The 16,087-nt window shown below is 42.5% G+C and overlaps 1 protein-coding gene across 3 annotated transcripts in view; it reads left to right on the top strand.

Moving 5' to 3' along the window:
• bcl9l (bcl9 like) overlaps positions 1–16,087 on the top strand; it is a 30,184-nt gene that overhangs the window by 3,284 nt on the left and 10,813 nt on the right. Inside the window, exon 1 of one of the 3 annotated variants that reach the window (XM_008289768.1) lies at positions 15,492–15,565. The exons of the other annotated variants lie outside the window; for them this stretch is intronic. The gene's annotated coding sequence lies outside the window, so the exon portion shown is untranslated. Of the gene's footprint in view, positions 1–15,491; positions 15,566–16,087 lie in introns of those variants that run through there. 3 annotated transcript variants of the gene reach the window in all.

Genomic DNA, 16,087 nt, shown 5'->3' with positions numbered 1-16,087 from the left:
TCATTCAATTCTAAGCTCCTAAGAAACTCTGTGGACACTTTAGTAAGTCATTGTGGACGCTTTTATATGGAAAACAGGTCACAGAAGTGGTGATGAAGCACTTTTCCTGTAACAATAAGAAGGTTAATGTATCCGTGACTGTACCGCACTGCAAAATGTAAGCGTGCACGTATTGATCGACATATTCCAGGCATGAATGAAAAGTCTATTTTCTGCCCGTTTCCTTTATTTCGTCCCGTTCGTGTTGATGCGAATGAATAAGCGTGCGGCTGCAGACCGCTCCGGAGCAAGCGGACACAGATTTGGTGAGCTGCTGACAAAGCGTTTCTTATCTGGTTAGGTGATCTGAGAACTTTGGGGTGAGTTACAGGGAGCACAGCTAAGGTGAGCTATGAAAGAATAATGTGATATTGAGAACGTTTCCACACGACAGAATATACGAAGACACTTAAGCGCCGGGCTCTGTAGGCCATGTGAAAAGAAAAAAAGAAGATGTCAGCGTGATAGCTAAACAGAAAGTATTTTTATAACGCCTGCGTTCGGCTCGTATTAACGTCCCAGTGCGGTTGTCTTTCTGCGTCTCTCTCTGCGCTCATCTTTTGCATGTTTTGCATACAGGCCTGTCTGTGGAAAGCAGTCTGCCTGCTTGTCCTGAAAACTTTCAAATGACCTCGGTACATTTATCACACCAGGTAAACTCCGAGCAGCCTCTTTAAGAGCGGTTTGCTCGGTCAGGTGGGAGCAATGTCATCTGAACTATGCGCCACATAACCACAGCGAGACCTGTGACACAGTGAGCATGCAGGTCTTGATCCTTTTCCAAACAAACTGGGGTGCTGCTCGCTAGGAGTGACAATGTAATTTGAGCCAATGACAGGTCCAGATACTGTACGCCGTTTTAAAAGCAGATGTTCGCATCTGTTTTCTTCTTGTATGTCGATATGTCCTAATGTCAAGTGTATCATACATTGTTAAAGTCACAGGGAGAGGAATCTAAGTAGTTTGACTGAATTAAAGACTGACAGACTTTTGTTTTCTAGATGGAAACATGTCAACCGAAAAGGGAAATTCATCAAACTAAACTTTCCAGATACAAAACCAGCAGTAGGTGTGATCACAGGCTCCACAACCCAGTGAGCTCATGTTCCTCCTCCACCTCCACCAGTCCCGAACTCGAATTTAGCAATCCGTATAAATTAGCCAAACATGTGCAGGCGCTCGCATGAGGCTCTGGAGGTAATTTCCCCACCTTGATTCCAGTATTTGGATGAGTGCATGTTTAATCCAGGTGGACTTTCCTCTTAGAATTCTTTCATCTCTGTGTCATCCCGGGTTTCGGTCAAGTTGCATCATTTCCTGCAGCTCAGGACGTTCACCTTTCTGCTGCTACCGCTGACATCACCTGCTATCCAGTTATGACCAGCTAAAAGTCATAGTAGTATCACGTTTTTCTCTGCGGTCGGTGTTGCTGTCGCTGCTTTTAGTTCGCTGTTCTTTGGGATAAAGTTTTGATTACTGTCACTTTAAGCTAGAGAAAGAGTAAACTTGTGCTGCACCATCAACCATTTGTGCATTCCTAAACCCATTTTTAATTGTGATGACCTTTGGCCTTCGGGGGGAAAAAAAACCCAAACATTGCGTCTGGATGCACAAACTGGTCGTCCTCCCCTCAGCAGACTGGGAGATGTGTGCTCAGCTTGACTCTGAATGGCTTCTGTCCATCAGTCTTCTGTTTTCCAGCTGCTTCTGTGCCGTAACGCCGGCCTTCTGTCTGCACTGAGGCTGCAGTTTAGTCTTTTTTTTTTTTTCCTTGCTCCAGTTGGCTTCCTTCCCAGAATGTGTTGGAAAGGATACAACCCTTGACCCTCTGTACAAAATGAGCCCAGTACTTCCCTGTCCCCGAGCTGAGGCAAAAACCATGAATCAGGAGCCTGCGGGCTTCTTACTGCTTAATTTCCAAACTGTTGTGGAGGTGTCTTTGTCAGGAATAGGCAGCAGGTTCTGTGCTAAATGGTCAGAATTTCACAGTGAAATCCCCTCCAGTTCAGATCACACATGACTCGAGCTTGTGCAGCGTCCTCCCTGACTGAGACTCACACAAATCAGAGGTGGCTTCACTGGATCGGCTCCCCCTCCTCGGCTTAACTCGCTGCTTTTTGTATGGCTCATAATGCTTTACTTTTGGTGTGAAAAGAAAGGTACAACTGAGGTCATCGCTGCTGCTGTCGCCGTTTGGCGAGGCCTGTTACATCAAAAGACAGCGATGCCGCATGCGGAGGTCGGCTATTGAGTGTTGAAAAAAAAACAAGAGAGAAGCAAAGAATTACACGAACACATCCCGACGTTATCGCAGGTAGAAAAGCTAACAGCATCTGTACAGTAATGCTCTGAAAGCAAAGCTGCGACTTCTAAACTCAGTGAAAAGGAAAATAGAATTTGATTTCTATTAATTCAAATCAAGATATTTAGAAAATGGAGAGAAAGATGAAAAGTTACTCACTTCTTTTATACCTGCAGTCAGATTGGAATGAGTCTAAATATTACATTTTTGTCAAGGTATTACCCGATAAATAGTCTGAAGAGTTGGACGAGTTGTAGAATTGAAAGCCATTCATCTCTGTGTGACTTGGGTACTGGATTGCAATTAATTTTCTGCAGACTGACGAACTCATTCAATGCTCAACTGATGAAACTAGCTGGATTCTTCCTGTTTTTTTTATATAACGCTACTGCTTCATCTATGTTTATTAGAATTTTTTTTGCATGCATCTGTGTGGATTTGCACATATACATCTATATATATATATCTATCTCTTTATGTAGGTTACAATAGAAAACTACAAGGAACACATTTAGATCTCCATCAGCATCTTTTATTCCTTCCGTCTGTGGCCTTTCCCTTGTTGCAGGCCCTTCTCTCGTCACATCCCCTACTGGTTAGCCTGTATTTACTCAGCCCGGTGACATGTTTTGTTGCCATAGCAACCTTGCCACAACCCTCCCCGAGTGTGCAGATTTCTTCTTTATTTATTTATTTATTTATTTTGGCCGTCACCTGTGCACTGTCCCACAATGCACTGCGGCTCACCCCCCAACAAGTGCTGCTAGCAGAGTGAGAATTGCCTGCACAGCCAGATCGCAGACTTACAAAACAGAGCCTGTTGGATTAACTATTCCTAATAGCAAACGTGTTTTATATGTTTTAATCAAAGGTTAAATGTGGTGGTTCTCCAGACAAGCTGTGTGTTTTGTTGAGATGGATGCTCACCTGCTGGAAAATGTCCTGCAGACCAGAACATTCGCACAACATCCGGCTGCAGGAAAACAAACTGTTGTAGAAAAAAAAAGGTGTGTGATTGAAGGGAAGGAGGAGGAAAGGAAAAATGTTATGGCACGGGCTATAAAGAGCAAGAAATAGACGTGGCTATACGGCTGAATGTGGTCAATAATCTATGAACAGGGTTTCCCTGCCTGTTAGCAGACCGACTTCAGTGCTCTGACCAAAAATGCCAAACACAGTGTACTTGTTTTGCCTCCTTCAAGACCTTTGAACGAGTTCCAGTAGTGTCTTTTTCTGGCCTACAGCCTCTGACAGCAAACAAATATAGTCCTCTCTCTGCCTAAAAGATACGAGTTTTAAATCTGCTGCAGAAAGCTTTCGCATTGGCTGCATCGGCACCGGATCGCCTCTCCATCGTGGGTAGGACTTTGTCAGTTGATAACGTGGGATTAGTTGCTACGTCAGCAGGTGTGGATGGTTTGTGCTTTTCAATTAGCGGCCGTGTCAATGATTAAGAGACGCACGAGGGGTAAAATATGTGTTTTGAATTGGTTTTGAAGGATTGCAACAGAAAATGTGAAGCTTCATTTACCACAGAAATCCCAGAGGTTGTATTTATTGGGTGCTGACACCAATAATCACTCAGAACGTACTGATGGCTGTCACTTGGAAGCCGTTTCACATTATTGGTCTCACTTGGTTTTCCTTTGAGTGAAAGTTGGCAGGGCTTCATCGGCTGATTCGACATCTTTAAACCTAGCGGAGCTCGCTTGTCATCGTCCTTGTTGATTTTTTTCTGAAGTTGCACGGCTTGCAAATCGATTGTGCCCCTACAACCGAACGGTAGCTGACGGTGGCGTTTTGTGTTTGCCCTAAATTCAACTGTGTGTTTTTTTTTTTCTCTTTCAGAAATGCAGTGATCTTGATTTAGTCAGGGAAAAAAAAGAAGCTCATTGTGGATTTCACAGCTGGAGTATCGATTGTGTTCGCATATCTGTATGTTTAGAAAATCCCCACTTTGTTGAGTGTTGTTTTGTTTTAAAGCGACAACAGACAACTTCAACTTTTCTTTTCTTGTGTTTCCAAGTGCTATTAGTGTTAGTGTTGCTGCTGCAAAGACTGAATTCCTTTACATTTTCCTCAGAGCCAGTTGGAGAAAAACTCTCACCCGTACGCTGGTTTTCTTACGTCCTGATCAATCCATCCATTATCTATACACCGCCTAATCCTCACTAGGGTCATGGGGGGCTGGAGTCTATCCCAGCCGACTTAGGGCGAAGGCAGGGGACACCCTGGACAGGTCGCCAGTCTATCCGTCCTGATCTAGTAGAAGTAATACCAACTGGATGACTGTGTTGAACTCTCTCAAGTCTTCGATCTCTCTCCTTCAAGTTTCACTTGTGTTTTGGTATCTTTGCCATCTCTAACAACAGGACTCCTCTTTTTACCAGGTAGCGCTTCCATCGTTGTTTCAGTTGTTGTCTGCGCCATAAAATTTTTTGTCTTTATTTTCCTGAGCGATTTCCCATCCAATGGTAAACAGAAAGCGAGGCTTGCAGGGAACTAGTCAGACTTACCGGATGTTGACTACGGGTATTAGGTCTTGTCCACACGTAGCAGGGTTTTTATAAAACTGAATCCTCCCCCCTACACACCACCTCGTTTTTAGAAAAAAAAATTCATCCACACCTAAACACACAAGTGTGTTGTTAAGCACATTCATAAGCTGCCAAACCTTTAGGTGGCAGTAGTTCCCCAAATCCTGTCCAATCAGGGTAAGCTCTTGATGTCGTAAAATAACCGTCCTTAACGTCGTCCTGTGTTCTTGTATGTGGAGCGGTATCTGGGCCTGGACCAGAGACAACACGGTTCTGAGGGCGTCCACGCTGTTTCCAAATGTAAACACAGGTCGCATATGTGATGTAAAGAACATATTTTGTCGCAAGAAGTGATGTTTCAAAAATCTAAAACCCCAATTGTTGACGTCCACATGCAGACGCATAACCGGAGGATTCGCAGATCTTCACTTTGGTCGGAGGTTTTTGAAAGAATCCTTTTTAATGCCGTAAATCTGCGTTTTCGTGTGGATGACGGGCCAAATCGTAGAATAATATCTTCCTTTTGTGAGATACCCTGCTACCTGTGGACGAGGCCTAAGCATTCTCCTCTCCTTCTGCTGCTACCAATGGACAGTCATTTGAAATTGGTTTGAAGAAATATAAACAAACTAGAGCGTTTTTTAAATCCTACATCAGAATGCCAATGAGGTGGAGTCGGACCATTCTGCAGCGCCGACACTGTGGACGAATGGAGAAACCACAGCAAGCCCAGATAGTTTCATTATTCTGTAGCCGTTGTGCAATCAGCATGGACTTCCTAATCATGAGTTCAAGCGAAAACTTTCCACCTTAAGAAGTGGAGTTGTTGTGTAAGCAGCAGCGTTTGAACAAGGCCAGGGTGACAGTAGTCTGCTGTGTTCTCTGTCCAATCTAAAGCAAACTCCATCAGTTGGCCTGTCTTAGCTTTGTTTTCTGTGCTCGCTGCAGAGGAAGTTAGTTCTGTCCTCGGTTCAGTTGCGTCCTTGAGCCGGGGATCATCTGAGGGGGTTGTTCTCGCTGTAATGAACTCTAACTGTACCTTCAGTTGCAGCTCGTTTCAAGAGCAACCTGCCAAACAGGTGGCTAAAAACACAGCTTTATGTCCGACAGGTTGGAGAAACAACACCATCCTTTGCTTTTTTTCTTTTCCTTCCCTGATTTCATTACGCCATATCTCTCTTTATCACAACTGAAACTGCTTGTACGCACCGGTTTCAGTGCGATCACGCGGTATCACGGCTACTTCTACTTTCCAAAATAAGAGGCTGTCTGGTTTACGTTCCATGTGATAGACGTTTGAAGCCCACAGATAGACTCAGACGTGTACAGCGCGTCTCAGGGGAAAGTCGGCGGTGATAAAGGTGACAATTTTGGGCTTGTTTGAAACCCTTTGTGTGTGGAAATGAAAAGAGCTGTTACACAAGCCACATAAGCCACATACGTGTTGAACATAAAAGCCAGAGAACATGAGACGGCTTTGGGGTTTTTGTTGTTGTTGTTTATTTTTTCTTTTACAGAGTTTGCAATTTACAAACTGTAATAAATAAACTGAAGATGACTTTTATCTCAAATGCTGATGTAGTTCTGGAGAAACTCCTGATTTTCTTTTTCTCAGTCTGAAGTGGATTCTTCTTGGAAACGCAACTCAGAATCAGGAACAGTGTCGTCACTTTGGAAACAACGTGTTTGATGTTTTCTGCATATCCAGACGTTCTGGAGGATGACGACTAGACATTTAAATGCAGCACGGAAATGTTTTGAACATATCGAGGATGAGGTTAAGTGGAAACTGTGCCGACGGTGGTGAGACCTCGTTTGCAGAGAAAACAAGAAAATTACATTTTGGGAAAACAGTAGTAAACATGCCTGAAAATATTTTGACTAGACAGTAAAACCCACGTTATTGTAGTTATGTCACAGCGCTGAGCGTCTCTCTTCTGTCATTAGTCCACCGGCCCTGAAGAGAAATCACTGCAATATTTATTCAGTTGTCACAATAGTGTTTTTAACATAAATCTCATATCATTGCTTGACTATTTGTCAAAAGTGAATCCAAAAAGGGTCATTTTACACTTTATGTGAGCTTAAATTAACAGTAGATTTACAAGATTTATTTATTTTTATTTTATTTTTGACAAAAAGAGTGTTAAAACCAAATTAGATATTTCACATTTGTTGTTATTATTATTATATTATTATTATTATTTTTAATATTATTATTATTATCATCATCATTAATGTTGTTATTATATTATTATTACTAATAATTTTTGTTTATTTTTTTTCCATGAAATTAAATAATAAAACCCAAATAATGGCTTCACTTTTGCAACGCAAATATTTGCGTTATGGCAATATTCCATCATGCTGATTGGTAGTTTTATTGTCTGTACATATTAGCTATTACATTAAACACTAAATAGAAAAGAAATGAACATGATCTAATGGAAATTAAAGCTAGAGACTCAGTTTTATTTATAGAAATTGCTGTACTTGACTTATTGGGTATTTGTTTTTTTTTTCTTTTTTTTAATTTAGTTTATTTTTTCCATTATTTTAGTGTATTTTTCTGGCACCTCAGATGCCAGCTAGGATATTATTTAGAATTTGTTATTTATTTACTATTATATATATTTTTTTCATTAGAATTTTTTTATTGTTTTTGGCAGCGTCTTACAGTTTTTTAAAAATTGTTTGTTTTTTTTTGTTGTTTTTTTTTTTTTTAAGTGTGCCTGTGCAGTGTTAGATCTCTATTATTTGGGGGGAAAAAAGCTTAAAAATTCCTCCCTGTGTCATGCAAGGAAAGGTTTCCACTTAGATCAGTCCTCCCCAGACGATTTATGTTGTTACCGGTCATACATGTCGTGTTAGCCGCGGCCTTGTCCTGAGATGGAGCTCAGCGCGGTCCAGCACATTTAACTCATTTTCCTATTCCCAGGATACATCTCAACTGGCGCCAAGTGCAAATGCAGTTTGTTAAAGCAGCTAATGTCAAAAAACAAAAACCTGTCTCTGTGTGTCGGCGTGTAACTGTATGTGCTCCTGCGTCACAACACATTATTCATTCATCAGCACTGTTAAACACTTTGGCCTCAGTGTTTACTTGTGTTGATCCACAGACCGGCACTGTGGCATCTGTGTTTCAGACTTGGCTTCATGCGTTGTTCTCTCTGCCGGCCCTGACTTCCCAGGGCTCTCTGCGTCTATTAATACCAGCTCTGTGTGACCCACTGGGACTAAATAGGAGCTCAGCCCTTTACCGTATGCATACACTCGCCTCCCGCACACACGTGCAAACACACACGCATCGCAGTTATAAATTCTGTCCTGCGCTTCCTGTGCGGCCCCCTGAAACCTGAAAATCAGATCACCGCTGTGTAAGTTTTGGTTACAACCTTGGTTGACCAGCTGAATATAATAAATACAACAGCAGCTTTTTTTTTCCACATCGACGTCATCCCTCAAACTTGCTGCTTTATCGAGAGCAGGGATGTTTGTTTCCACCGATGCTGAAGGAGCGTTTGTTCGTGCACTCATCACCGCGGCTGTAAATGAATTGGCGTCATACGTGAAGATCATGTGTTGCGGGTTTTAAAACTCATTGAGTTATTTCCCTAATTGGTGACTGGACACATCTGGACGAGATCCAATTGCGAAATTCAATTTGTTTCTCGAACAATTTGCGCAAATGTCAAATGAGGAATGAGAAGCCGGGAACATTTTATTCTTAACTGCATTTGTTGATTGGGGAAAGAAAAAAACCTCCTCTTTTAATAACCCTATGGCCAGCTGACACCTGTTTTAAGAGCAGCAGTAACTCCACCAGCATGTTCCAACAAAGGTGTTCTAATAAGTCAGCGCGGCAGAACAACTGAACACAACGACGCCAGGCCTCGCTTTTTTGCTTTTCGCCGTCTGTGCTGGCTCTTCGTCTGATTGGCACAGATCGATTTTGTTTGCGAGCGCATGAAAATAAATGGCAGCGAAACGGCCAGTTGGATTGTTTCTTTGAGCTATTTATAAAAAGCTTTTGTGGCTCAGACTGCAGAGAGGAACGCTCGTAATGGACAACATGTTGATTTATCCGCAAGACAGATAAACTTTTATGAACCGAAAAAAAACACGCCGTCGAGCAGATTTTTTATTTTTTTTTGCAAATAAGGCAACGACGAGCTTCTGCTGCCAGTCAACGAGGAGCCGAGAGAGCTCGCGGTGACGGGTGATGGATGTGACCACATTACAGAAGCGTTCTAACAGATCTGGAGTGTGTGAAGCTGCGACTGAGACACTGCAGGCTGTGTGTTACTATCACGGTGTTAATGCAACATAATCAACATTTGTGGATTATCTCGGGAGAGATAGGGGGTTTTGGTAAATCTATCACCAACGCTGACGGTGATAAATTGTCAGAATCTGTGTGGCTGATGGAGCAGATGTGTAATTGAATTTCGGGGATCTGCTGGAATATGTTTTTAATGTTCAAAAGATGTATTGTTGTTATCGTACTTGACATTCCTGCAGCTCTTTTTGGAAATTTCCAGATCTCGACGGACGTGGTTTATGTACCTTAGCTCTCTGAGAGGTAAAAAAAAGCTGCTAATACTTTGTTTGAGAACCAAATTAGCTGCTAGGAGGCGTCATGCAAATGTGCTACAGATAAGTAACACAGGAAACAGTCTGGATGTCAAATGAGGTGATTGAGGCCTGGTTTAAAAACAAGGGTTTTCTCGCTGCTCACAACCTTTAACAAAAAGCAGCAACGTAACACAGACGGAAAGGGGAAACCCCAAAAAAAGCATATCATGTGCTTTTAAGCTTTTTGTTTTTCTTTTGCTTTCTAAGACAATTACTTTTACCCTCACAGACAGTAATTATCTCACGTTTCTTAGTTGGAAACTTTTGTAAACTGGCTCCAACCTTTAGTGTTCAAACTGTTCGCTTCCGCTGCACAACGCCGGCGACTGTTGAACGCCTTAAAGAATTAACATCAGCGGCGTTTAAGTTAATTCAGTTATTCAGAGCGACAAGAAAGTAGGCCATCAGTGTTGTCAGATGGCTGCCAGTCGGCATATATTTCCTGCCGCGTGGATCAAACTCATTTACATCATCGAGTATAGACTAAATATTAAAATCGCCTCATTACGATGCGCCGTGGTTCAGCGGCGCCATAAATTTCCGACTCCAAGGTGACAATAAAGTTGAATCAATTGCTCTTTAATACGGCTTCGACAAAAGCCAAACATTATAAATGTAGATTTATTGCGGGCGGCTTTATTAGACTGCATTAGTTGAATCTGAGATGGTGGTTTTCAGAGGCACGGGGGGTATTTAAATGGAGACGGTTCAGATTAGAGACGCTGCTGCTGCTGCTGCTGCTGCGGTCGGTATTGGTCCACTTAGCGTACGTTTTATTTAACTGGTCAGAATCGTTTGTTGACATTCTCAGGTGACTCAGCAGAAACCTGAACAAACAAAAAAAACTGAATTTGTGAGTTTCCGCTTTACGGAGGAAGGAACAGACGAATTAACCCTCAGAACTCCGAGCAGTTTTTGAATCTTTTTTTAAAAGCCATTTTTACTCGCTCCGGGCTAATTGTTATTTTTTTTTGGCCTTTGTGCCTTTATTGGACAGTGTTAGTGAGAGAGAGACAGGAAAGTAGGGGAGAAGAATGGGGGGAGGACATGTGGGAAAAGATCATGAGCGGGATTTGAACTCATGACCTCCACATTGGGACTGTAGCCCTGTACGTGGGACGCCAGCTCAACCAGGTGAGCTATAGCGGCACCCCTTGGGCTAATTTTTATAAAATCCTGTTTGGAAGCAAGTAGACAGAACTCTGACATATCTTCTCTGCAGTAGGACACATTTATAAATCATAAAAAAGATTACAAACCATATAAATAAGCTGGAATCAACGTGTGCAAGAAGTAATCATTGTCATGTGATTGTGGGTTTCTAGTTGTGCTAAAGATCGTACATAATATTAAGTTTCTTCCAGAGTGATTTATTTTTGGCTTTTTAAAAAAAAATGAGACATGCACAAAGTGATTCTTATGAAATATCACAAGTTTATGCTTAGATTTGGGTCATTTTTCCAACTGAACGGCATGTCAGAATGGAAAATCAGATTAATTTTGCTCGTTTTTTACTCTTCCCGGCTCTGATAAATGGTCTCCCTCTTTAGAAATAACAGTTTGCGAGGAGCCACCAGCAAGCTAACAGTGCGCTTTAGTCAAGTGATGCCCTCAAATGACTTTACTATTAATATTTTACTACATTTACTCTATGTGGCTCTGTTCCCCTGACATACTTTCTCTCTTTACGCTGCTTGGGGAATTCTTCAGCAGCTCTGCGTCGTGTTTACTCGTGATTTTCCAGCTCTGACTGCCGGGCGAGCGCGTCGCCTCTGCACGACAACGCCGAACGTTGTCAAATCGTGGTCAGTTTTAATGGTTTTAACGATGTTAATTCAAGCTGAGATGCGTGGATGTACTGTGCTTGTCCTACTAATTGATACACACAGTTTCTTAGCACGAGAGCACAGATTTGACCCCCAGGTAAACGCTGGGCTCCGTGTTGCCCTGTTTAAAACCCAGAGCGACTCTCGTTTTCTTCAGTTCCTGTGCCAGATTTGATGGGATCTGGATTTTGCCAAGTTATCCAGACATCTCTGTGCAATGTATCCGTGCTGCATTGTTTTTCATTGGCATGTTCAGTGGACTGATAGGGGGCTCTGGAGTCGACACTAAACAGACTTTCCCCACACGTTTTCTCTTCTGATTTTTACTTATTTCAGCGTCGTCGAACATCTCAGTTGTTAATTCCTGGCCAGATACTACTCCTCCTTACATCGTCCCTGTGACTTTTTTTTTTTTTTAAGAGGCTGAGCAGCTTTCGTTACTTTCATTAAATCGTGTTGCTAAATACAGTTTTAATTTGGATGTTGTGCCAACTTCATTAGAGCAGCAGGCTTTAATAACGGGACGTGCATGAATCTATTTAGGAATTATTGGTGGCGGCTAAATCTGTCGGTGATAATACAGGATTATTTCTTCCTCGTTTATTACATTGAGCCAATAAATGCAGGCCTGCATCCACGTGGTCGCAAGAGTCAAATGCCGCCGTACTGGTTTTTAAGCAGTTTTAAGAAATGATTGACATGGTTTTTTTTTTTTATGCATTCATTCACCTCTTTCTCATTATTGATGACGCCAGGGCATTGATTAGTCGGTCTCTGCACACATCAGGTACCAGTGATCAATCCCAGGAAGCGTTGCCATTTACATAACAGGCTACACCAGGTCGGCTCGCTCCTTTTGTTTGCACGGCTCCACTTGGATCTTCAAGTTTCGTTATCGTTCCATTATCTCTTTCCGCTCGCAGGAAGCTCGGCTAAGGTGTGAGAAACTCTCCCGGAAACGCTCGTGCCTGGCGTCACACCTTGGTCACGTCGCCTCTACCCTAAGTGGAAGTTAAATGAGCATCTTAGAGAGCGACATATTTTCTTGCCGCCGAGAAGCTGCTAAACCTCCCGAAGACGACCGCAGAAGAGTGTGTTTGATGAGGAAAGCTTCAGTCTGTCGAGCCAGATGGAGAAACGCAGCTTTGTCAACATAAACAGAGGAGCTCGACTGAAACCGAATGTTCAAACCTGCTTTGGCAGAACCCGACTTGGATGAGGTGGGAAGGGAAAAGCAAGAACAACGCCTCTCTTAAGGGGTATTAACTTTGATTTTTACAACCTGGATTTTTTTTTTTTTTTTTTTTTTATTGTAAATTAATTGCGTTGCAGCCGTGTTGATTTGATTTAACGCGTCATTCAAATGTCACCACAATTAAGTGCTAATCATATCCCAAGCTCAGCTGTTTAATGTCTTGTTATGTTCATGTATTGAGGTCAGGACGTAATGAATGCAGATGACACCAATTAAGCTCAGCGTCGGGGCTCCAGGTGTGTCTGATTAGCTCGTGCGTTTTTCCCCCAACAAAAGCCGGAGCTGGTGGCAGAACGCACGAGTCGGATTTTATGTGATTTCTTGCAGCTCAGTGTCACTGCAACACGGAAAATCTGCAAAAGTGAAAATAAATCATCATCATCAAGGATTAACAGACCTAAAAAGCCAGTTTTAAATTACTTAATTTATTTACTCAGCTTAGTAATTTGTCCTCTCAAAGTATTAATATTTAGATTTTTAATGTCACATACTTGTTTCTGGTTTTTAATTGTGTACAACATTTTAAAATACAAGTTTGACTAAATGAAAACACAAACACAATTCCTTGACTCGAACAGGGAGACCTGCTTTGTTCGAGACTTGCGGCCGCATAACAGTTCAGTTAAACATTAATGTGCCAACTAAAAATTCTTAGTCATTGCAGCAGCGTGTTAAGCCGTTCTTCCACAAAGTCAACAAACATGTATCACATACTACAACGCCGGATTGATTCAGTGCAAATATCCAGATGCTTCAAACGGATATGTAATTTGCAATATATACATTTTTAACGTCAAACTTCACGTCCTTAGTCGCCCTGTGAGAGATTTTAATCATGTAAACTGCAGTTTCATGTGTATATTGAACAGCGAAACGGAGCTTATCGCTGTCAAACCACAGCCTGGAACACAAACTATACATTAATCAGCATAAGCAGCCTCTGACAGTTTCAGTTCTATAGCACTAACGTACAGCATTAGTCTCATTATTAAACAGCCACGTTGCAGCCTTTGCAATTTTCTAATTGCATAACGTCAAATTTTGAAATCAAATATTTCTTCAGCCCTACAAACTGTGTGATTGTTAAAGGTAAAGTTAGCGACTCAGTGAAACAAGTTTTGTACATATACAGGCCGCACTTGTCTATAAGCAGCAGGTATCCACGTTGTAACATGAGATATTTACACAGAAAGATGTTTTAAACTTTTAATTAAATATGTACCGGTAACAGACACAAATACGTAAATGCTTTTTCCGAGCAGTGCCGTGTTACAGGCACTGCTCGGAAAAAAGCAAAAAAAAATAAAATAAATACAGTAGCCTACCAGGAAAAGTCATTGATCGCTATCTTCATCTTCCTCCTGCGCACTAAAACCGCTAAAGTCGTCTTCTTCAGTGTCGGAATTGAACAGAATTACTTCGTCACACACTTCCTCAGTCTCTCTTTCGATGTCTCCATCGAGGCAAATTTGAAAAAAATAAATTAGCCGCATCGTTGTTTAAGCCGCAGTGTTCAAAGTGTGAAAAAGTGGCGGCTTATAGTCCGGACATTACGGTAAATCAGTTCTCTGCAAAACACCACGATGAAGTACAAGAAACAAACAAAACATTGATGATTCACGAGATATTAAAAAAGAACAGAAATCTCTTCAAGAGTTTTTAAGATCAGATGCGAACTTTATTCGAAAGGAAATTTGTGATTGATCAAGTGATCAGTCAGCTTCTTGTCATGTCGGCCGATATCTGTCTGAAGAAACAGCTGATCAGTCATGAACTTATTCAGAAAGGTGTTTCCATGTCTCATAATGTGCATTTACTCTGAAGTCAAAACCACCTCAAGCAAGCCGAAGAACTTCTTCAAATATTGCAGTTATCTTTTGAAGACAGCGCATACTAAAATGTTGCTACGGACTCCACCTTTAGGGCCAGACAGCTTTGATTTTCATTCATCGACGGGTTCCTATTAAACAGAAACCAACATCCAACAAATAAAACCTGAAAAAGACAAACTGAAGTCATGTAAAGCTCCATGCGACAGCGTAGACGGCATACATGTGGCAAGGAGTGGGGATCATGGTGGTGTGAGGCTCAACTCAGACTGAACATTTACTTTCACGTCCCTTTAATTTTTTTGCTCTTTCAGTCCAAACTGGGCTTTTTTTTTTTCTCCTCCCCCTGTTACCTTGATTCCCTTGTTATCACGTCAGCCGCGACAGAGAGTCCCTGCTTGATATTCACTCGACTGGTATTCATTTTAGATAGGCCTATCTTTTCCTAAGTGCCCACTCGAAGGTCAGCATCTCACCATATGATTAGTCTGCCTCCCCTTTGTGTTGCACAAAGCGAGTGAGTCACACTTTGTCAACAGGAGCGACGTCTGACTGTCCCTGTTTGAGTTAATGAGTGATGAAGCCCTCAGCCGACGAACAACGCACCTCTCTGTGGCGAGCCGAGCCGCTGCTAGTTAATGACTAATTACGGCATTGTGTTTGCCATTACCTGTCAAGGTGAGCGAGCCGCACAGATGGTTCTGCTGAAGCGGGACAGCTGACCCCGACTGACGCATGCAAGCGGTGGGATTGTGTCATCGGCCAGAAATGGAAAAATAGCGGGACTGTTTACACGAGATCCGCATTATGTCAGCCGCATATCTGGGACTCGCTGTTTGCTTTGAACGGGCCGTGATAGCTGTTTTGACCGGCCATTGTTCCGCGGCAACAGGTGTGGAAGGGTTTCTTGTCGAGACTTGAAAATGCTGGAGAGCCGCGCGGCAGCTTTTACGGGTTAGACTCCAGGAAAACATGTGTACAAGTGGTTTTCAGACTGAATTCTTTCTACGGAGGGAAGCGCACCCCAGTGGCAAAGGTTAAAATCAGAAGCTGGAGGTTATGGACACGGGCAGGTGGTGGTGTCAAAAGGGCGTCAGCTTGCAGCCATGGATCTGAACTGAGAGCAAAGCCTCATGCGCTGGGTAATGTTGAAGCTTGAATCCTGCTCAGGCTGTTATTACGCCTGCACTTTTCCAGTGAAGCAGATTGTTGAGAGCTCATGGAGGGGCGGGGGGGGCGGGAAGAGAAGAAGGCCTCGTCATCTAGGATCCGAGGTCACACTGAAATAGATTAAAAACAAACGCAGATGAACCCGTAAAAGCCCTAAAGAAAAATCTGTCAAAAACGGATCATGTGCCTCGAGTATGAAACAGAGAGTGAGTGTGAGGGAGGGAGGGAGGTTTTGCTGCAGACAGCATTGTAGAACGTGTGGCGGAGTTTTTGTGGTTTGCAGGGGGAGGGACCTTAAACGCTGCTTCTGAGTTTCAGCTCCCTCCCCCGGCTCAAGCTCGGCTTTGCTTTCTTCCCCTTAAAGGGACAGTTATCACACACACTTTGGCCTTGCTCTCTTATCAATCTTTTTTTTTTTTGCTTCTTCTTCTTCTCCTCTCGTCACTCATGATGTTGAGCCGCAGGCTGAGGACGCTGACAAACAGCGCCGAGTG

Source organism: Stegastes partitus, unplaced genomic scaffold, assembly GCF_000690725.1.
Source record: "Stegastes partitus isolate 25-593 unplaced genomic scaffold, Stegastes_partitus-1.0.2 Scaffold635, whole genome shotgun sequence".
Classification (NCBI taxonomy): Eukaryota; Metazoa; Chordata; class Actinopteri; family Pomacentridae; genus Stegastes; species Stegastes partitus.
Note: the sequence above shows the minus strand (reverse complement) of the source record. Positions and strands in the feature narration are given on the sequence as shown.